Source organism: Stegodyphus dumicola, chromosome 12 (genome assembly GCF_044657685.1).
Source record: "Stegodyphus dumicola isolate Sdum_Otavi_A_Nest chromosome 12, ASM4465768v1".
Classification (NCBI taxonomy): Eukaryota; Metazoa; Arthropoda; class Arachnida; order Araneae; family Eresidae; genus Stegodyphus; species Stegodyphus dumicola.
In genome coordinates this window covers 48,643,094-48,666,625 of record NC_140779.1, presented here as the reverse complement: position 1 = coordinate 48,666,625, position 23,532 = coordinate 48,643,094, and the positions used below count along the sequence as shown (strand labels likewise).

The window sequence follows — 23,532 nt, the reverse complement described above, 5'->3', positions numbered from 1 at the left end:
ATCTTCATCAAAGGATCCTCGGCCTTGTATTGATTATCGTAAACTCAATGCTGTTACTAAAACTGAATACTATCCTTTGCCTAATATTGAAGAACATATCGAAACTGTAGCAAAAGCAAAATATATTACCCTATTAGATTTATCTAGAGGCTACTGGCAAATTCCGTTAACAGAAAGAGCCCAAAGATATGCAACATTTGTAACTAGTTTTGGAAGTTTCAGGCCTCTACGTTTAACCTTTGGATTAAAAAATTCCCCATATTTTTTTAGAAAAGTTATGACTAAAGTCCTGGCTGGATGCGAAGGTTTCGCTGTACCATACCTGGATGACATTGCCATTTACTCAGAAAACTGGGAAGAGCACCTTAAAAACTTAACTTCTGTTCTAGAAAGAATACAGAAAGCAAATTTACGACTAAAACCATCAAAATGTAAATTTGCACAAGATCAAGTGAGATACCTAGGCCATGTTGTGGGACAAGGACAACGAACCCCGGATGAAGTAAAGATCCTGGCTGTAAAGGAGTATCCTACACCTAAAACCAAAACAGAAGTACGTGCTTTCTTAGGACTGGTAGGGTATTATCGCCCGTACATACCGAGATTTTCAGAAATTGCTTCACCCCTCACGGACGTTTTGAAGGGGGTAACAAAAAAAGGAAATATACAATGGTCTGAAATATGTGACAAAGCTTTTAAAAATTTAAAAGAGTTGCTATGCAAGAAACCAATTCTGTATGCTCCCGATTTTGATAAAAGGTTTATTATACAAACCGATGCCTCAGACAATGGCATGGGTATAGTACTATGCCAATTAGATGATGAACAACGTGAACATCCTATCTTGTATATAAGCAAAAAATTTACTAAGTTTGAAAAGAATTATTGTACTACTGAAAAGGAGTGCGCTGCTATCATCTACGCTATCAAGAAACTGCATTTTTATCTGGATGGTCAGCAAGAATTCTTGATTCAAACTGATCATAATCCTTTGGTATGGCTACAATCCAACGCCAAATGTAACTCTAGATTGATGCGCTGGGCACTCTCATTACAACCTTATAATTTTAAGGTCATTCATCGCAAAGGATTTTTGTACAAGAACGTAGATGTTCTGAGTAGAATTAAGTAATGTAACTCTTAGTGTATGTAACCACGTTTAGAATTAATTTTATTATTTAATGTATGCTCAACTAATGTATTTGAACGTTCACCATTTCTTTCTTTTTAAATGTGGTGTTAAAGTATTGTTTAAAACTTAAAATTTTTTGGCCTGAAATTTAGAAATTTATAAGAGAAATAACCTTTTCTCTTTAAGCAATCGAGCAAGCCGAGCTTACAAACTTTCGAAATTTACAGAACTTTCCCTTCGGTAAAAGTCTCTCCGTTGGGGGAGAGGTTGTAAAAGCTTTAAATAATATTAAAATCTTGTAGATTAAATAATTTAAATAGATGAACATTAAGGTATTTGTGAATGGCAATATTTGAAACCAGACTCGAGTGCCTCGTGCGACTCTCGCACGAAGAATGTAATTTATTTTTAAATGATGGAATATGTTTTCTCTTTTTGTTTGTATGTCGCCATTTTTTTTAGTGTTAAATAAAAGTTATTGCTGTGTTCCATCATTGGAGTTGCTTCATTTCGCCAAAGAAGCATCACACCTTGCACGCACATTATAAGGACCTGCATAAAAGTTAAAAAATTTTTATTTTACATCTCTTGCAGATTACCCTGACTCTGTCACCACATTCGCCACCACCAGATGGCGACACCTGCTGAAATTCACATCGCTTTTTTCTCTCCCTAGCATCCTCTCAAGATTTCCTGCTTCAGGATCTACTTGATTTCCCATTAATGCCAGGTTCCCTCGGGATCTCTTTCATGCTACTGGGAAGTACTGCCCCTGTGCAGTAGAAGCCCAGTATCAAACAAATTAAGTATCTAAGTATCCGTGACCTTAGGGAATCAAGTATTCTCCAGTTGGCCGTGCTTCCCTCTTCAACAGACTTTGAAACAAGCGTAGCCCCTCGGATACTAGTTTCCTCCTGATTCCTCCCTGATCATTTGATCATTTGCGCAGATTCACGCGCAGCGTGTTTATGTCAAGGAGCGCGGCACGCAGAAAGAATCAGCTGACACCGGCGCCAAGTTATTATTATGTTGCGAACTTGGTGCGCATTACTCAGTGTATATCAATTTCTTTTATTATTTTTCTACAATATTTTTCTTATGCACATGTACATTCCGTGTTACAAATTAGCATTCACCCCTCCCGCCATATTTTCTTTCTTTCATCCCGAACTGACGAAGGAAAACCGGCATGTATCTACGAAAACTTGTTTAATTATACGAAAATATTTCTTTCTATTCGTTGTTAAAATTTTTTAAAAAAATAACGTGGAAAATAATAAAAAAATAATAATAATAAGAGAAGAATAATATAAATCTGCAAACAGTGATAATTCAACAACATGAACGCAAGAGGAATGGTTGCAACCTTCGAACAAGCGAATAGGCAGAATCTGCTGGGTTACCAGGTTTGAACTATTATCGCCAAAGTTCGCGATGTTTACATGTACCGGGTTGCCAGCGGAAGTGCTTCCCATGTTAGATATTGATTATGGGTTATTTCCTATCAAATAATATATTATTTTGATTTATGTTTTCCCTTTTGCACCTTATTGTTCAGATGATTTATTATAAATCGATATATAAAGGAAGAATTCCTGATTTATTCATTTATTCATCTATACATCATGGTCCAAAGTTATGCTGACATCAATATGAGTGAGGTGGAGGACTGATTGGCATAAATTTCGAATGTACAGAATGTAGAACTAAGCCTTATTAAAGGTATGTAAAGCTAGTTAGTACATAAAAATCTTAAGGTGTCTATTATTAATGTTATTAATAATTACAACCGCAAAATAAAAATGTGGCAATTCACAAAACTGTGATGTGATTTTTAAATTGTGATGAGATTGTTACAATGTTCAGTTAATTTTAAACAATTCTACACATAATAAAATGGCCAGTGCACAACATGTTAACGTATATGTGGTTGAAACTTGACAAGTATTAAATAGCAGAGAAATACTGCAGTTCAAATTTGGGAATGATTCAATGCCACCAAAATATATTTATGTGCATTAAAACTATTGGTAATAATCTATTGGCTGAACAGTATAAAAGTCAAAGAATGATTGATTGTATAGATAATATTTGATATTGTTGGCCTTGTGAAACAAAAAAGGCAGTAAGGCAAAGAAGAGGAACAATTCTCAATAATTACAGAATAATTCAACCTATCATGAGCATCAGAGATAAAGGTTCAAGACCCAGTTCTGACCTTCTGCATCATGTATTGTTCTTCATCATTTAAGGGATAAGAGTTGTAATTATCTTATTATTAAAGAGAAGTTCTGAAGAATGAGAGAGAGAGACAAAGTATTATATAAATAAGAAAAAAGTATCGTTTGGTGCATAAAAAATGTAAAACACTCACAGGCAGTTAAAGGAAGATATTTTAGATGATAAAGATGTGCAAAAAGAATTGTGAATAGGTACTAATAACTATTGTTAAAATATATATTAGATGTGTTAAGATTCTTCAGTGGGACTGTAGATAAAATTTTTGTGATCCAAAATAATTTTTTGTATTGTATTATTGTCTTCATTCTGTGAAGTTACTGTAGAAGTTTTGGTCAGTTTCCTTTTCCTTTTTGTATTTGAGAATCTTTGAGGTATTATATTTTTATTAGGTGACAGGTTTGGGGTATTATATTTTTATTAGGTTATATTTTTATTATCTTTATTAGCAGTTGGGAAATGTATTTCTTGTGTATTTAACATATCAACAGCTTCTAGTTGTGATAGTGCTGATTTTAGAATCTTGTGTAATTCATCACATTGTTTGTCAGATTTAAAGGAATCGACTAATTCTAAGCATGTTTGTTTTAGCTAATTCTTTCTGTGTTCCAGTGACAGGGTCTGTGATTCTTTTTGGCTACTTTATTCAAAATTAATTCATTTTCATCATCTATAATAAGTGGAGAATTTATTATGTATTATAGTTGCAGTATCTGTATAAGTAGTAGTATTTCTAGTGTGCTGATGTAAGTAATGCATATGTTTGCACATAATCCACCGCTGAATCAATACAGCTCCATATATATCGGTGAACGCATATATTACACTCAGTGCACTGTGTGTGACATGCACAAGTTTTGATATTTTCGTGTATAGTTTATAGTTCTGTACTATATGTTGCTGAAAGAGACCACCCATTCTCATTCTCTATTCTTGTAAAGACAGTATTTCATTTGTTTTATGTCTGATTCTTAAATCACATATCTTACTTATCACTTTATCTTTATTTGCTGTAATTAAGTGATCAGTGATTTTATCTGTTACAAATCTCACAATACTATGTGAGATATGACCTTATCTAATCTCTTTAACTTTTTTTTCCATGAACATAAACATATTTTAATGTTCAGTGATTTGTTCGATGTGCGTGTTTGGGTTAATACCACTGTGACAGTATGCCCAGCCGGATGTATTTTGTAAATAATATGTTTCAAAGTTCAGTAGTGTTAATTTGCAAATTCAATAGTGTCAGGATTAAGTAATTTTTTTTCCATGAACATAAACATATTTTAATGTTCAGTGATTCGTTCGATGTGCGTGTTTGGGTTAACACCACTGTGACAGTATGCCCACCCAGATGTATTTTGTAAATAATATGTTTCAAAGTTCAGTAGTGTTAATTTGCAAATTCAATAGTGTCAGGATTAAGTAATTTTTTTTCCATGAACATAAACATATTTTAATGTTCAGTGATTCGTTCGATGTGCGTGTTTGGGTTAATACCACTGTGACAGTATGCCCACCCGGATGTATTTTGTAAATAATATGTTTCAAAGTTCAGTAGTGTTAATTTGCAAATTCAATAGTGTCAGGATTAAGTAATTTTATTGCTGCTTCTGTCAGTGTATGAAAAGTATGAATGTCTTGTTCTTTTAAGAGAGATCTAATAATTTTATATGTTTTTGACTGTTTTTTCAGCACTTTTTTTTTTTTTTTTTCCTCCAGGCTCTATCAATATGCCATGCACAAAAAAGACGTTTCTATGATAAACCCATTTCAGATTTCCAAGCATTAAAAAAAGATTCAGCCATATCAGACATAAATATTTGTGGTTGTATTTGCCCAACTTTTTCTTTAGTACATGAAAAAAATTGATAGCACTGATTGGTCACATCGATTAGAAATTTAAAAAGCACACAGGAATCCTTGCCGCAAATCATCTATTGTAAGTAAAGTTATTAGTTGTAATCCGTATCCATTCACCACCATGTGTACCATCAATGCATTTTTAGTATCTCCCCTAGGGCTTCTGTTATAATTATCAAAACAAAATCCTTTTCTTTTAAAAATGAATATTGTGTACATGTTGATCCCTGGGTTTCATAAAATAAAATGCATGGATTTTCAGAACTTTGCATTTCACATACCCAAATATTTACACTGACCCAATCATTTTCATGTTTCACATAATTAGATGGCAAATTGAAAGATTTTTCGACATTATGTAAATCTTTTTTGTAAGTAAATGAACCCTCTCAACAGTGGCATAACTAGAACTCTAGGGCCCCTATGAAAAAAATCTCTTGCCCCCGCCCCAATAAATTTACAGTACTAACCGCCCCCCAAAAAAAAATCGAGGTTTCCAGAAACCAACATTTTGATAATAGTTTTTATTAGATCAGGTTGAACAGTTAAATATCTAATATGGAGACACATGACTTTCTTGTATCGCCTATTAAATTATACTTTTTTGCAGCATTTCATTTAAAGTTATTTCCTTGAATAATTTTAACTTAATTACCCGATCCCTCAAGTTAAGTTCAAATCACATCAAAAATTGCAAATTATGAATTAAATATCCCGGCTAATTTTTGTCGTACGGGAGGCAAACTTCTTCTAATTTATTTTTCATAACGACTAAAAAACTTTCCCAAGTATAGGAACTGGTAGACTGAATAAAAAGTTAAATTTCGCTATTTGTCGAAAATTAAGTTTTTTTTTTTTTTTTTTTTTTTTTTATTTGACATAGCCAAAGCATTTTTTGCTTTTAAAACACTTCTGTAATGGGAAGATATGACTATTGTGAAAATAATAGTCATATATGGGAAAATAATAATTTACCAACGATTGTGAAAATAAAGGCCGGGTAAGGTGGTCGATATATATGTATATGTACACTGCCAATTGCAATAAAAAAAGAGAAGTTCACAAATGGATATTATAGCAGCCCCATGTGAAAAATTTCAACGCTCTACGGCTAATCGTTTTTGGGTTATGCGATGCAAGTATGCATATGTACGTACATGCGAACGTACAAACGTCGAGAAAAAATCCCTTTTGAATCCGTTTTGGAAAAAGAGTCCTTTATTGTGTCTGTACGTACAGATGTCACCGCCTCCCCTCCAAAAAAAAAAAACAAAGTGGATTCGGTTTGGTTTATGCAATTACGGCAAAGTCTCGAGGGCTATTTTCCTAGGGAAAGGGAGCCTTCATGGAGGTCTTTCTAAGGGAAACTGGCTCGAAAACACGTTACACATGGGGAAAAACTACGAAGACCCATGCAGCCGCGCTATTCAGGGGATTCGAGCCTCGGACCGAACTACCAGCGTTCAGCGACTTTACCGCTCGGCCGCTGGTGAGCCCCAGATGGATTCGGGAATGGTCAAAATGGATATTTCCATTGAAATATGATAACTGAAGTTTTTTGCGATTACGATTACTTTATATGCGATATTCGTACAAAGAAATAAAGAAGAAAATTTTAATTTCATTCAAAAGCTTTGTTTTCAAACAAATACTACTTAAACAATCAATTAACTCATTTTATGATGTAGAATTCAAATATTTAACAGCGCTTGAGAGCATTTTTATAATGTTATTCATTGCAATGTCATATTCTTCCAATAATGTGACAGCAGATAAAAAACTCGCTATGTATGTAACCATTGTTATTTTTGCTAAAGTTATCTGGATTTAATCTCTCTAAAATTAACTGAAATTGATTTCATCTTTTACAGATTTTTCCCATATTTGACCTTTACAGTTATTTGCTTACAGCTTGCGATATGATAAAAACTTCTCTCGCGCTTTCCCCACCCCAGTATGGGTAATATTTGCCAGTCCTGTATTCCTGTCGATGACATCTGCCCTTATTCGAAATTAACCGACATGGTTTGCAATAGTCTGTGTTGAGTTCAAGTGAATAAGAAAGTAAAATCTGTCTTTAAAACGGTGTTATTAATCGTTGTATAATGAACAGAAGAAAATGATCTGCTGTCTTTATTTTGGGGAGATTTGGCATCATTTAATCTACAAAGGCCAAAATTTTATATAAATCCTTTCTTATCCTCTGTAAGAACTTCTGGATAATGACCAAAATTGGATGGATATCTTTCATATTTTACATCTCTAAAAGAGGTTGGAATATTGTCTGGCATTTCATCACTGTAGCTGAAATATTTTCTGATAGTTCGCCTTCTTCAGTGATTTCAGTTAAAATATTTTCTGGTACGTTTTTAATAATTCTTAAAATTATATTCGAACAGTCTGATGCCCCATTTAAAACCCTCAAGCGGCAAGGCCGTACATATACGGCCTGGAATATTTTTTGTGACATCTGTAAGAACGTATATATACATGCATATTAAAATATGTCCAAGAAATTAAAGCAATATATCAGAAGAAAACAAATCCAGGTATGAAATACCAGGAGAGATTTTTACATTAAAATAAAAAGAATAATTTGTTCTCATGGTAGTTTTGGGAAATTTTCTTCATTGCCCATTCAAAAAGCATCGCATAATTCTTTTTTCTTCTTTCTTTTTTGAGCCCCATTTAAAGGATTCTTCTCCATTTTATAAGATTTTTAATATTCTAGTTTATAAATAAAAAGTCGTATGAATAGAGTAAATCGTTTAATAAATTAAGAAGAAAAGTTTAATAATATCATTAAGTATTTTATGCCTTCTTTAAAAGAATATATTCTGTATTGTTTCTTAAAATTATAAGCAATTTATTTTACATTTTTCTTTACGTTCATTTCTTATCTAAACATAAGTTTAAATCATTTATTTACTCTTAATATTCCATTACCTATCATCTACGCGAGCTAAAATTAAGGCAGTTTCATCAATACAGTAAATTCCCAGCCAAGTGGCCAAATTGATTAGCCCTGAACAGCAGTAGTTCATCCTAGGTACGAAACCGAGATAATGGTCTGATCTAAATTGCATTAACATTTTTGTTGTTTTTTTTTTCTATGTAAGTCAATACGAATCCGATCCGATCCGAACAAGTATGGCTGGAGTAGCGCGTGAAGCGCGCTGTTTCCAGCTTATAGGAGAGCCAGTAGGCACATGATGGTAAGAAGTCTGACGTGGTAGGAGTTAAGAGAATGAGGTGAGGCAGAAGGGGGGCGAGCAAGATGCCGGAAGCCTAGGAATTAGGCCAGACAAGAAGACGCGCCGCAGACGGAGCTGTGCAAGGTAAAGCAATAATGAGATTTTAAGATAAGATACTGTGAAAGTATACTACATGACAGAACGAGTTTGTAAGAATACAAACTCTCAAAGGCATACATTTGCAAATATAGAGTTACAGTGACAAAAATGCAGTTTGGAAGATCAGAAATCATATAGAAGTTTCGATGAAATAATAAGAAAAGTATTCATAAAAGCTATATACAATATGTACAACTATATACAGAAATGTTCTACTTTATGTAGGAAAGTTCAGATCTCTGGCTAGGTGGGCTGCCAGCGGTCGTAACTCTTTATCTTCCGGTAGTGGAATGTAGTCAAATACATGTAATTTTGTCATGTGAGAGCATGTAACTGCTTTCTGGAAAAAGCTGGAGTTTAGGCGATGAAGATGCTCTATGACAGTTTCAATTTTCAAATCTTTGTGTAAAGTCCTATTAGATACAAAATAATGCGCATTCGTGAAGGTGCGCAGCAACTTTTCTTTCAGAGGCCATTCTTTTCACTAGGTAGACAGCGCTCTCTGCCTTTGATATAATCGACGTATGAACAAACAGTATGTAAACTTCGCGAGCCTATAAGGAAAACAATATCTGGACTAGAAATCGCTCTTTTCATCTTTGACAGCTTTCAAAAATGTAAATAAAAAATTAGGAAATTTAGCAAGCGATAATTTAGAAGTGAATTAAATTACACTTCATGTTTTTGTTTAAATCAATGCACAACTAATTTTGCTTCGTAAAACAAAATATGATATTAATGTTCTCCAGAAATGCCTAACTATACTGCAGTTCTTAACTTTTGCTAGAAACATTTTAATCTCTCAGTTATTGGTTTAGAGAAGAAATAATAATATAAATTTAATACATGATTTATATTATTTTTTCTATTTAGGTAAGTCTTAGAGTTCCTGTATGATAATTAACTAGTTATTTTATGATTTAGACCTTAGACCTTGCTGTCATTTTTTTTTTTTTTTTTTTTCCGTTTCTATGCCAGAATGCAAATTAACTTGCATGTGTTTAAAATGAGGTCTTTAGATCATAAGAAAGAATGTACTCTGCCTTACTTAGGTTTTTAGATTAAATAAGATTTGTTTTCTTCGGCTTTTCATTGTAATCGCCGATACTGAATCGCCACGCCGTTTCATTTTTTAATTTTCATACACTTTGATGCTGAGAAAAGCTTTAATGCATGAAAGTGCTTTTAAAATAATAAAAAAAAATAGTAATTTATACATAACATTTGTGCGGATAAACTACCATATATTGAAGTAAAACAAAAAAAAATTAAATATAAATATTAACTGCTTAGATATTCGAATAAGATTTCATTAGCATAAAATTATGTACACGGACACTAGTATTGATATTAATGCGCGTCAGAGTTATAAACTATTTCAGTCTGACAAACGAGAAAAAGTGAAAAAGCTGTGAAAGAAATAGGAAACATGAATAGAAAGCAAGGAAAAGAAGATATGATTTTAACCTTTTTTTAACTTTTATTCGAGATAAACCATTATCATAAGATTTATGTAAATAAATTAATTGCATAACCAAGCTTTAAAACAATAATTGGTGTAGTGCGCAAGAAAAGTATTAATTCTTACCCTCAACCAACTCACTCTTTTTGTATTTACGAGAAAATTTGACATATGGCTACAATATAAAATCGTTTACTAAAAGTGGAAATTCTAGTGGACTTCAAGAGTCTTTCATTTTGGCCGTCTTTGTCACATGCTGGCTTCAAAAAATTAAGGACATGTTCTCACAATAAACCCGAGAAACAGTCTGTTCCCAGGTATCACTTGAAAGCTCTCCCGCTATAGTTGTTACTTATGCTCAGTTGCCGTAACATCAGAGCCCAAGCCGACGAAATACCTTGTGGTAAGGAACGCTAGTTAACGCCTGGCCTTTGCAACAGGCTTGAGCACCTTACAGGTGACAGTGCGATTTTGCTCAGTTCCGTCCCCAATTTCGATGGAAAGCACCCTGGGGAGACGGGTCCCAGGGTCTCCCACTCCTCTCCCCTTCCCCCAAACAACACAAGAGAACTTTCGACTCGCCGCATATTTAGAATGCCGCCTTGCCGCACCGACACTGTACATTTACAAACATCTATGGCTTGCCATGTCCGGGATTCTTCCCATCTCCGGCACGGCAGTGAGCGACGCTAACCACTGTACCGTTTGGGCGGCGAAAGTTCTCCTCTAGAAGAGATTCAAAATAAAAGCATATAGCTTTTCTGCTGTATTGAGTTCAAGTTTTGGTGTATGTAACACTGAATTCAGCTTTTTTATCTGCTTTCAAGAGCCCTCTAACTGTGTCATATGACGCAGAAGGCCCCTGGAAATTTAAAAGAAGACGGTTCTACTATATAGTATTTATAAAAGACTCCATCGTCTTTTAAATTTAAGCATATAAACGGAGTTCAGCAGGACATTCAAGGGCCCCCTAAGCCTTCGGGCCCATATGCGACGGCATTCTTTGCATACCCTTATTTACGCCACTGCCTCTCAAGCCCAGCATTTGATATAGAATTTCTAATTTCATCTAAAATATTATCCAGAGGAATTTTTGCTGCTATCTTTAAGACAATATTTTTTCTTTCATATGTTGTTAAATATAAGTGACCTAAATCACTCTGATGCCCAATATGTATTTTATGATATGACACTAAACATTTGCCATCTGTATGTTCTGTTACTTTTAATGCAGCTGGACAATATGCATTTATTTTATTGCTACCAAAATTACCCTAAGCCCTCTATTTTTTTAATTATTTTTTTTTTCTTTCTAAAAAAAGTTCTTAATTTTTTTAAAGTTTTTTAATATCTGATTTTTTTATATTCTTCATTTTTATTTTATTTTTATTATATATATTAAAAATCTAAAAAAAAAAAAAAAAAAAAAAAAAGGTCTCCAAACTCTGTACTATACACAAGTACCTTAATTGATCCACTTCATCTTCTATTGTGTTAAACTTCAGCATCTCATCACTAATTGTTCCTGCCTGTTAAGCATTTTAATTTGTTTTAATTAGATTTATTTTCACTATTTTTCTTATTTCTCCCTATCAGTTTCAGCACCCACTAACCACATTTTTCAGACTTCTCATTAGTTTTTCCTGTCTGTAGACAGCCAGCATATTGTTAACACTAATTCAAGCCTCTACCCCCCTTTTTAATCATTTTTAACAGCCATTAATACAATTTATTTTTCTGATAGCTTGCCTTTATATCAACCTAGAGTTTCGTAATGAATTCCATCCAATTTTAATTTATTTTCCGACCCACCAGCGGCCGAGCGGTAAAGACGCTGAACACTGGTAGTTCGAATTCCGCGAACGCGCTGCCTGCATGGGCGTTTTCGTGGTTTTCCCCATGTGTAACGTGTATACGAGCCAGTTTCCCTTAGAAAGTCCTCCACGAAGATATCCCTCCCTTTAGGCAGATAGCCCTCGTGTGCTTTGCCATAATTAACTAATCCAATCCAATTATTTAATTTTCCCTTTTCTTTTAATCACTCATCTCATCTCCCTTCAAACACCTCGTATTTTGCATCACCTTTTAATTCATTTTTATTTCTTTCATATCTATTCTTATAAACCTAGAGCAATCTAGAAACCTCCATCTTTCGCCTTAAACTAATATCTTTCATCACACTCCAGTCTCTACCCCAAACAACCCTCGTCAGCTAACCCTTTTTTCAATTTTTTCCCCGCTAGTCTCTCTTTTCCGAACAATAAGCCTTTCGACAAACTCCCTTTCCCTTCTTTCAATTTAACCTTTCTTCTGACATCACACTCAACTCTCTCTGACTCCCCTTCTTTTCACCCTCATATTAACCGTGTTTTAACTTCTCCTGTTCTTCTCTTCTAATTAATGTAGAGCCTCCAAACAAACTTTCTTTTAGTAATTCTTTCCACCAAATTAATTTCATTTCCTCTGACCCCCTTAATCGTGGCCCCTTTTAGTTAATTTATTTTTAAGACTTCGGAATTATTCTCGCAGGACAGAAAATCTTAACTCTGCAGTTACTTGACTCTATTGTTATAATTTTCAACCATTTTCATATTACACACTGCAATTGTGCGCACTGACTCACCTACTGATCAGCTAGTTTTATCCGATGAAAAATGAAAGATACATGCACTGCAACATTTGAAGTCGCCTAGACTTGGCAACACTTATTCCGTCAAACTTAACCACCCATGAGGAGAAAGTGCATTTTTTAATCTTTAAAGAGTGCACAAATATTGTGAAGTCAAAGGAGAGGAATAAGTTTCTTCTACCAACGGAAGATCGTGAGCATATAGTTAATACTCTTGCTGCTCTTCAGACCCTCGCTTTGCAAGGCCCCACAAATAAAACATCACTACCATTAGTTGAAGCAGCTGTAAATACAGATTATTTACTTTATCCGGCATCTGCAACAGCTACCACAAACAATCTACCACCAGAGCACATGCCCAAATCTTTTGCGGACGTATTAAAGCGACCAAAGAAACCAAGTTTAGTCATTCAGCCTCGGGGTAAAGTCTCTGCAGAAGAGCTAAGAAACCAACTTAATTCAAAGGTTCCAATAATGCAGCTAGGTGTGGCAGTGGAAAAAATTACATCTACCAAAAGGGGTGGAATAGACGTACACTGTAAAACAGCGGAAGATGTCCTCAGACTTGAAGAGCGACTTCAGCAAGCCAAAGTTTCAGCTTACATCAAGAAACCAGCAAACCATCCACGATGTCGCGGAATGAATGAAATGAAGAAAGAAAGAAATGATGAAGAAATCATTGATGAACTCTGTGTAATTACAAGAATACCCAGAAGGTCCTATAAGCTTCTGGACTCCTATAAGCTCCCTTTTCTGCCTCAAGGAAAGGAGGAATGGCCATGCCAAGTGGGTCATTGAATGTGACTGCGTCAGCTTCGCAGCAGCACTCAGAGTACAAAAAGTGTACACTGGATGGACAGCGCATGGTATTAAAGAATACCTCGGTATCGTGCGCTTTTTAGGTGCCAGCAATATGGCCACACCCAAGAAATCTGCCAGAGTAAAAGAAATTAGTATGGATACTGCGGGGAAAATCATGCAACAAAGAGAGTGCATGGCCAATAATGCAGAATATATCAACTGCAGAGAGGCCAATCACAAATACAGCACCCATCACGACTACAGGCACCCAGTATATCATCCAAGCTGCCCTGAATTCCAGCGGAGCATTCCTTACATCCGCAGTATCACAGACTACTAAGGCAGTAACGGGGAAACGAACAGCTGTCACAGAGTTCAATTCTTCGGCAATCCAGATGACTGACACGTACTCAGGCAACAGAGCTTCAGAGATCTGCAACAAAGAATTCTGGCTGATTACCCCAACGAACAGCACCTTCTAGCGGGGGACTTTAATGCGCATGCTGAAACCTGGGGATATCCACATACGGATCTGAGAAGACGTGCAGTAGAAGACTTTGTGGTAAGTAATGATCTATCCATTCATAATGAACCTGAATGCCTACCGACGTTTGAAACCGTTAATGGCAAAGAGTGGCCGGATTTAACGCTCCCATCTGCAGCACTGACCTCAAAAATAAAAAATTCGACAGTTGAGGATTCCAATACCATCTCAGATCACAGGTACATTACCTACAGTATAATGAAAGGCTATAAGAATAAGCATGAAAGGCTATAAGCTTACCAGAAGTAAAACTACTGAATTTTCTATGAAAGCACATCCAATCCTAAATAGATTGTTAATGGAGCTGCCAGACACCATAACAGTCAAGGACGCGGAAGAATTGACCAATAATTTGATCACTGACCTCCAAATTATCTGTTGCAGCACCTTTGCGCTCAAAACACCCAAAATGCTACACGCTGCAAACTGGTGGACCAGGGACCTCAGAATACAGTGTAGCCGTACCAGAGCTACGCGCAGGCGCATGAAAGCAGAAAAAGATCAGGAGGCTAGACAATTACTATCCACAGAATATAATAAAGCGCAGGCCAAGTATAAAAAGGCCATATTGCGGGCCAAACTTGAAAGCTGGAAAAACTTCTGCACTGATCATAGATATATCTATGGGATTTTGCACCAAATAGCCAGCGACAAAGTTTTAAACTGACTCTACATCACACTTTTCATGATCATGCCTATAGAGAGTCAGGTATTGTGGAAGCAACCATAAGTAGAATCCTAGATGAGGTTCATTCCGCTAGTAATGGGTTGGGCATTCGTGCCCATACTTCTATGTCTCTGGAAATGCGGGTAAGAGACACCGGCGGTGCAAATACCATCAGCATATTCACTGATGGCTCAAAAATCAACGAAGAAGCAGGCTGCGCTTTTATTTCTCATTATTGTGATAAAGTCTTAGAAACATGGAAAGGATACCTTGGAATTAATAGATCGGTATTCCAAGCAGAAGCAGTAGCATGGCGCCAGGCTATAACAACAGCTATGAAGTTTGTTGACCGAGAAGTTTGCATTTTCTCAGATAGTCAGTCAGCAATCTTCGCTCCTCGTGATCCATTCCATCCATCACCGATCATAGCAGATATACAACGCCTGCTCAAAAATTTATTTATCTGTTGTATCAAGTTATTTATTTACGTCAGTATTATATAACTAAGTTATGTACTATATAATTAAGTTATGTCTTATTTAATCAATTACATTGTTCAGAATCTATGTTGAATTGTCAAGAATAATATTCAGCATAATATGTTGGAAAGAATATATAGTGTATTAAGTATAGCATTGAGTTGGAAATGTGCCTTAAGTACAGTGCAATGATCAACGCAATGCATATTATGAAATGTATAGTGCAGCGAGTATTTGTAGCAATGTGTTAATATATGGTCTAGCCAGGAAAATGTTTAATTCCGCATGGCAAAAAAATCTATATTTTGCCCTTGTATTGTTTTCGGAGTGTAGCTTCAGATAGTTGCGAGATCTGGACGACACCCGATTAGTCTATTAAGCCGTCCGGGTGTCCGGACCTGCTCTCACCTGTCACCACCTATCTTAAGATATCTTGGTTGATCGGACAATTATGTTTGATATTTTTCATAGCTAGAATCGTGGATTTATCTGTATATATTTGAATTTCTTTGAGCTTGAATTCGGCGCAGCATTGTACAGCCATTTTTACTGCTGATAATTCAGCTTGGAAAATAATACTATTTTGATTTTTAAGTTTAGCTTTTTGTATTATTTTAATTTGGAAATTAATATGATTAAAATGCACTCGCATCCGACTCCTACTCCATTTTGGAGCCATTTGTGTATGCGCTCGGGTAATAGTTTCTAATTTTTGTATCTTTTGTAATTCAGTTAATTTTTCGGTTTACTGCTGAGTGTATTCCGTATGGGCACTCAGAGATCATCCGAAACCAAAGGAACAAGAAGATTCATAATTGGAATGTTCGAAGATTACAGAACGGAATAGTTCAGGAACAGAATTCTTACGGAATAGTTCTTTTTAAGTCTTAAAATCGTGCTTTTTTATGAGTTCTATTAGCGCCGTAATGTGTAGGGGGCTGTTACTGCCAGCACACATAGTGCCGTATTTGATGCTGTTCTATAGCGTTTTCTAAATGCTTAGTAAGAATGGGCGTTGTATTGCCTGGAGCTGAATATCTTTCTTTTGATTAGAGGTTGAATACAATGCTCTGCCCCATACAGTACAATTTTTTCAATAACTCTATTAAACAAAGTATACAGACTTAATCCCGAATTTAATCTTCTCATTTGTACTTCCTCGTACGAAGTAAAAAGAAAGTATTGTAATTACGAAAAGTTTCAGGCAGCATATTTCAACGAAAATATCCATTTTGGCCGCTATCGAATGCAATTTAACGATGTTTTTGTGTGACATCTGTACGTAAAGGCAGAATAAAAGACTCTTTTCATCCAAAAAAATTATAAAACTGCTTTAAAATGAATTCTGAAGAGAATTTTTCATGGTGTCTGTACGTACGTATGTATCTCGCATAACTCAAAAATGAGTAGCCTCAGAACGTTGAAATTTTGTATATAGGACTGCTATAACATGTAGATGTGCATCTCGTAATTTGGTTGCAGTCGGCCGCACCAAACATATATAAATATATTTATATATATATATCTACTCTGTTACCCGGCTCAGTGATCAGTTTCTTTACTTTTATGTGTTTTTAAATTGTGCATTTTTTGCTTTAAAAAGGATTGAATTATGTTGTTCTTATCTTCCGGTTAAGGTTTTTATGCCTTTAGTAAATCTGTATGCAATATTTTTAGAATTATCAACAATTTTAAAGTTGTTTAAGTGCCGCTAAGCCTAATATTTTTTTTGATGGCGGCCATTGCTTGTTTACATTTGAAACAGAAGGATAGTGGATTTCTTGCCAATCTAGAAAAACTTAGCTTTGCAACAACAAAGATAACGCCTTCATTTATTATTGCGAATTAAATCATGCTTAATCCTTTCTGGAATTTTTTCGAGGAAATAAGTGTTTAAGATTTACTTCGTAGTTTTTAATACAGATATTTTGAGTTTTTATGTATTTTTGCCTTCTCGCGAAGTGAGAACTGAATTAATTGAATGAGAAATACTGAATCATTTGTGAAAAACTGTTTCTTTTTTGTTTTGTTTGCTTAATTTCTTTTATACATCATTCTAGATTTGTTGTAGTATTTGAATAGAACATGTGGCAGCGATTAGATAATTCTTCAAATGATATAAATTTTGAGCATTCTGAGTTATATGAACGAAATATAACGCTTTTAAGTGAACCTAGTGCCAGAGTGTCGCCATGATAAACAAATATAGTGAATTTTTTAGACTGCATTTATTCTATTTTATCTTATGCGCTATCGGTGAAGTAGATTTAATTCAATCCATTAAGTTTAAATGAAATGCAAGAAAAATGCGTGTAATTTAATATTCCGTACAAGGAAGTTATGTGGTGTACACATTAGATTTTTTTAATATTGTTAGCAATTTTGGAAGCTTTATTTCTAATGTATTTTAAGTGTTTAATTCAGTTAAGTTTCTTTTCAATGATCAAATTAAGGAATTTGATATTTTAAATAATTTTTATTTCTTTAATCTCCTATTGCAAATTTGGGAAGGGGTGTCATTTTTTGAGAAGGTTTTGGGAATATTAGGGCTTTAGACTTTTCCTGGCTAATGGTTAATTTCATATTTTTGCAGAGGGAATTGAAGATACATAGTATTTCGTTAGTACTTTTCTCCAAGAGGATTCTGGTTTGTACTGCTATGACAAATTCAGCATCGTCGGCAAAAGCTATTTCTTTTAATTCGATTGGCCACTTGTTGTTGGTGATGGAGTTAAATTCCATAAGTCCGCACTCAGGCATGAACCTTGTGGACAGCCTCTTTGCTGATACTTTTCAAATATTCTGTTGATATGAATAATTACTCATTTCCTGTTTTGTAAAAAAATTCTGTAAAATGATGAATATACTTTTTGGGTAGTTCGAGTCTCTGAAGGCTTGCATAACTTCAGGCCACCACATAGACTCGAATGCCTTTTTCAAACGAAGGCAAATTAATGTTAAATGTAAATCATAAGTTTTGTTTTTCTGGATTTGATCGAGTGCGTTGTCAGCTGAATTTGTGGTGGTCTTGTGAGGTAAGAATACAAATTGGGTTTCACTCACAATCTTGCTTATGGTTTTGCATGGTGACGTAGATGGCCTGCTAATTGTGCTTTCAAGGATTTTCCCAATGATTAGAAGTAGGTATATTGTCCTCTATGAGTTTGGAATTTATGGGTTGCTGAAGAGGATTAGTTGTCGTGTTTCAAAGCAGTTTGGAAAGGTTCCTAGTTGCAGGCATTTATTTTATAGATTTATGAAGATATTCATGTTTGATTTTTTCTCTCTGGGCCTGGTGCTTTGTATTTTATCTTTTTATGATATCCGTTAATTCTTTTATTGTGAATGGTATGTCATTTGAAGTAATATGAGACCTTGTATCATTCCTCAATAATTGTTGGTCTTGATTATCTTGTGATGGTTCAACAGCAAGATCGCAAAATATTTAAAAACAGTTTATTAAGTAAAGTTGAAAGATACGTATCGTACATTTTTCCGAATGGCAAGAGTATCGCACGCCAGTGCCTCCCAACTCAATGAATCTCAATGCGAATCATATCGTGCCATAAAAAGCTCTTATGAAAGAACGAATATCTATCACTTTACATTTATTTGATGACAAACTTGAGTAAAACAAACATGCAGCATTAAAAAATGAAACATTCTTAAAGTCATTATAATGTAATAAGATACTGATTCGATAACATCATTTGTTCATTCTTCCACATCAGTACTAAGTTTGTCATTCTTAGCTTTTAAATATTTATATTAAAACCGTTTTACTATTGGTGCCTCTTTCGCGAGATCACACAAAAATTAACTTGATTTAGCAAATTTCGAAAAATGACTTTATGGTATTGTAATGTAACTATATTACTAGATATGTCAACCTATATCTAATTGTTTATTATATAACTTTGAATTTGTTTAAAGTAAATAATAACCTATACAATAAATTAAGAATTATTTAATGAATTTAGAATTTTTCTTATTCGTTTCTTTTAAATTATTATTTCTTACCTTACAGTAATTATTCAGTAGTATATTGGCAATACATGTAGCACAGCTTCAAATCATGCAATAACAATTAATTTTACAAACAAAGTAATTAATTTCATCATCCCAATCAATGTTTTCAACAGATAATTTTAATGTGCAATAAATGTGGTAGTCTTACTGAGAAGAACAACTTGAATTTCACTGTTTCCCAATTTGCGACACGCAGGTTTTAGTTGTGAAAGCCACTCCATAATGTAAGCCAGGACCCAAAGTTTTATCTTCCGGTGTCTTTATGGATTGCCCAGTTATTTCTCGGAACTATAAAACATTTCAGAATATTCACTGTTTTTCATCAAAATTATTTCAATAAAATATTATTTAGTGCCTAAGACTAACTTACCATCATTATACCAAATCATACCAACTACTAAAAATGGAACAATTCTCTTTATGTCATTCTGATAACAAGTAACTGCCAACCGAAACTCATCACTCTTCATTCTTTACCTATATCACTTCGGAGTGACTACAATTTACACCCAATTAGAGATCCATTTCTGAAACAAAGCTAGGTAGAATCTAGATATTCTTACTGCTTAGTTGGATTATCATCTCGACTTTTTTAATTCATTGAAAATTAAGCAGCACTTAGCGCTAATTTTGAACTTATTTGTACTATCGTACTTTCTTAAAACACTTCGACTACATTCTCATTTCTTGATCATATTTTAGCAGCATTTGACACAAAATAAATTTTCAGGCTTCGTAAAGCTTTAAGTTTTCATCCAACTTTGACAGTGAGGGCATTTGAACTTCTACCAGATTTTTTTCTAAGTGGTTAGTTTTCCCGTCAAAAAAAAAAAAAAAAAAAAACTGTGAAGTAGGTCAGCTCCCTCTCTACAATAACCCGAACTCAGTTAGTCATTTTTGTTCACCTTTAGTTATTGTTTAGTACCTTTCAATCATGATGTATTTCGGAAACAAAGCTAGGTAGAATCCAGCTATTCTTACGAAATCACCCTATATGCGGTCAGGTCGTAAATTTACCATCCTATTTTCAGGGGGATAATCTTGCTTGGGGTCTTGAGAAAATGTGGGGGGCCGTTTAAACATCTAACGTCTCTACATTCAGTTTTATACAGAGGAAAATACAAATTGAATTTTTCTAATGAATGCAATTTTGTACAATGAAAATTTATTATTGAACGATAAACTGTAAGGCAAATAACATCGTTTTTTAAAGCCATAGGAGTAGAAAGACAGATATTTGTTACATGAATGAATTTGTAGTAAGTATTGAGTTTTTCATTTCGAATGCTATGTTACATGTATGCGAAGTATCTAAAAAAATAGTCTTAATTCAAATGGCCTTCAACCTTTTCACGTCTAAGGACTGTTTTTCAAGTACATTGTGGTCGCTGCTTTTTGGTTAATTTTCTAATGACATATAAACAATATTTTTTTTTTATTTGAGACTTATGAATAAAATAACGCAAACTACACTGCAAAAAATTCTTCAGAATGAAGTTAAATAATACCTAAAAATACATAATTGGTGCAATTTTGGGTTTTATATGTAGTAGTTAATATGGAATCCTTAAATTATATATGGTATATATAAACGGAACAAAATATAGAACAAGGTATAAAATATCAAAGAAAAATATCTTTATTATACAATGTTCATTACCATACGTATGTTTACGTAATATCAATATAAATGGTTAGTTAGGTTTCCTAAATATATAATTTATTTTTATATTTTGTATTTTTGGTATTATACATATCTGAAGTTTAATTTTACTTGTTCTCCTTTTGGGTTACGACCCCTGCTAAAAATGCCCCGTAGAAACCCATAAAATTTTTTTACGGGGAATTGGCCTACGGGTACCCGTAAAAACCCATAGACAGAAACCCATACAACTGTACGGGTACCCGTAGGCCCAATCCCCGTAAAAACCCATAGAAAGAAACCCGTACGTTTGTACGGGTACCCATAGGCCAAATCCCCGTAAAAACCCATAGACAGAAACCCGTACAGTTGTACGGGTACCCGTAGGCCAAATCCCCGTAAAAACCTATAGAAAGAAACCCGTACGTTTGTACAGGTACCCATAGGCCAAATCCCCATAAAAAGAAGCCCGTACAGCTGTACGGATACCCGTAGGCCAAATCCCGTAAAAACCCATAGAAAGAAACCTGCACGGCTCTATAGGTACCTGTAGGCGAAATACCCGTAAAAAACCTGTAAACGGAAACCCATACGACTGTACGGTTATGAGTAGGCCAAATCTCTGTAGAACTGTAGGCACCAAAATCCCAGTAAAAACCCATAGCCAAAAATCAAAACTTTATATGCATATCCAGTGGCCAAATTTCCATTAAAAAAATGGATATTCCGTACAGTAATGCTTTGTAAAAACCAGTAAACAAAAGCATGTACACCTATACAGGCAACCATATGCCAAATCCTGTAAAAACCACTACACAAAAATCCACAGACCAATAAAGGTACCTCTTGGAAAAATCGCTCCACAAAACCCATAAACAGAACCAATACCATTATACCATAGTGGAGTATTCATACATAGAATCGTGCATAGAATGGGTATCCATATACAGAATCCCTATAAAAAACAATACACAAAAATAGAACTGTAAATCAAATTTCCATAAAAACATAAACCAGCAGAAGTACATAATTAGCACTGATGAAATGTACAGAACTAAATTGCGGAGAAAGCATGTAAAGTAATTTTAAATAAAACTCAATGCGAATAAATAAAAATTTAAAAATATCTAGAAGCCTACGAGCCCTTCCTTCTTAATGCACGTCGATATCTATAAACACATTACAAAATATTTGTATAAATTCTCTTTACAAAATTTTAAACTACCTTTATATAATTCTGAAAATAAAATGAATAGAAAGATAATAACCAAAGTCATGATTCACAACCATCGAATGATAAATGTACATATACATATGTAAGAAAAATAAGGAATATGCAAAAGATTAAATTAGCAGTGTAAAATTAATTTTCCTTCTCTATTCTAAAAACAGTAATCTTTCTGCACTGCATCATTTGGAGATTAATTCATGTCATATGACTCTTACATAATTTGATGTTGTAAAAGAAACTAAAACTCAAACAGCCAATAGTAATTTTACAGCAGTATTAACTATCAAAGACGAGTAAAAATGCATCGAGAACCAAAATTAACTCCGTCTGAAATAAGATTTCACTCTTAACATAACACATTTGCTTTTTACGCTTTGTATTAGCTGGATTGCAGTCTGTCTGCTCCTTGTTTCTTACTACACATTTATCAAAAATGTTAATTTTTGGAATAGGCATAAATAATGTGCCAACTTGTTTGTGGCTGCAACATATTTGCTGAAAGAAAAGTTGAATTAAATCTACCTCGACTACCAAATTTCTTATTCATTGTGGATTGGAGTTTCAACATCTCTAAGCCATCAAAATTCTTGCTGTTCATTACGGATTCAGCTGCTTGTATTCGACTACAGAATCTATTACATATATATATAATATAATTTCATTTGATGGTTGCGAATCATTACTTTGACTGTATATATATTATTGATTTCATTATAAATATATACATATAGTACTGTACCTCACTGCATTGTATTTCAGTTCTTTAATTGGGAAATTAAACAATTGTATTTAATCACATCAGCTTGTTTAACAATTTGATACCTAATGAGAAATGTATTGCCAAAGGATGGTACTTTCTAGCATCTGTTTAAATTTTAAGTTACCTACAATGCACTAAACCAAATTAAAAAACAAAACTAGAAGAAATCCAAATTTTCAGGAAGAGAAACATTATTAACAAGCAAGCAAAAAGAATACGGGACTTGCAAATTAGAAACTTAACATAGAGTTCAAATTTAGCACACTTGCCATCCCCTTAAAGCTCGCTTACCAATGATAGTAACACCCTACAGCTTATTATGATATGCATACACATAGATGTTTTGCGTGGAAGAAAGGATGAATCCAAGAATATAATGTAGTGAAGAAATAATAATATACAAACACTATGTCGACCCCTTATTACAATACTTTGAATGTTACCTGTATCTCTCAAAAGATAAATGAAACATGAAGATAACATATAATAAACTTAATAGTACCCAAAATACAATAAATTATATTGTAACAAAATGAATTTTAAAAAATTTACAAGTTTCAACAAATACCAATTCTCAACGCACAGTTCAGGAATTAAGAAAATATCTCATAGCGTATAATGTTTTATTTCGTATCTCACCTTTAGTGCTATATAATCTTCCACAGATTTTATATAAATAAAATTTATAACATAATGGGT

The 23,532-nt window shown here is 34.1% G+C and overlaps 1 protein-coding gene and 1 long non-coding RNA gene across 15 annotated transcripts in view; one reads left to right on the top strand and one right to left on the bottom strand.

The window, feature by feature from the left end:
• The window catches only part of LOC118203570 (uncharacterized), a 133,669-nt gene that overhangs the window by 25,508 nt on the left and 84,629 nt on the right, over positions 1–23,532 (bottom strand). For 6 of the 8 annotated variants that reach the window (XR_015044418.1, XR_015044416.1, XR_015044419.1 and 3 more), the window contains one exon: positions 19,349–19,488. The exons of the other annotated variants lie outside the window; for them this stretch is intronic. This is a non-coding gene — a long non-coding RNA (uncharacterized LOC118203570). The remainder of the gene's footprint in view (positions 1–19,348; positions 19,489–23,532) is intronic. 8 annotated transcript variants of the gene reach the window in all.
• LOC118203569 (phosphatidylinositol-3,5-bisphosphate 3-phosphatase MTMR14-like) overlaps positions 1–23,532 on the top strand; it is a 143,603-nt gene that overhangs the window by 43,034 nt on the left and 77,037 nt on the right. For 2 of the 7 annotated variants that reach the window (XM_085827704.1, XM_085827701.1), the window contains exon 1: positions 1,862–2,854. The exons of 3 other annotated variants lie outside the window; for them this stretch is intronic. The gene's annotated coding sequence lies outside the window, so the exon portion shown is untranslated. Of the gene's footprint in view, positions 1–1,860; positions 3,565–5,095; positions 5,316–23,532 lie in introns of those variants that run through there. 2 more of the 7 variants (XM_085827703.1, XM_085827702.1) reach the window with 2 other exon arrangements.